At 29.1% G+C, this 247-nt stretch overlaps 1 protein-coding gene across 1 annotated transcript in view; it reads left to right on the forward strand.

Annotated features, from left to right (window-relative positions):
• LOC109332295 (glucan endo-1,3-beta-glucosidase 13-like) overlaps positions 1-247 on the forward strand; it is a 4,218-nt gene that overhangs the window by 3,366 nt on the left and 605 nt on the right. The gene's annotated exons all lie outside the window — the stretch shown is intronic.

Consider the following 247-nt stretch of genomic DNA (forward strand, 5'->3'; position numbering starts at 1 on the left):
ATATAAGGAGCAACTCACGTGAGAATAGTACACTATTGTGAGAAATTAAAACAATTAATATAAATCATTGGATCTTATTTGAATGGTCAAGATTAAAAGATATCAGCACATGACTATTATTTGACCAATGATTAACTTTTAATTCTAATCATTCATGATTGGTCGTAAGGCCTAGATTTATTGTTATCGCAGTTTTATATGAGAACTGTTCTTACTTAAGTCACTCCCATATAAGGAGCAATATATA

The sequence above is a fragment of the Lupinus angustifolius genome, chromosome LG18, assembly GCF_001865875.1.
Source record: "Lupinus angustifolius cultivar Tanjil chromosome LG18, LupAngTanjil_v1.0, whole genome shotgun sequence".
NCBI lineage: Eukaryota > Viridiplantae > Streptophyta > Magnoliopsida > Fabales > Fabaceae > Lupinus > Lupinus angustifolius.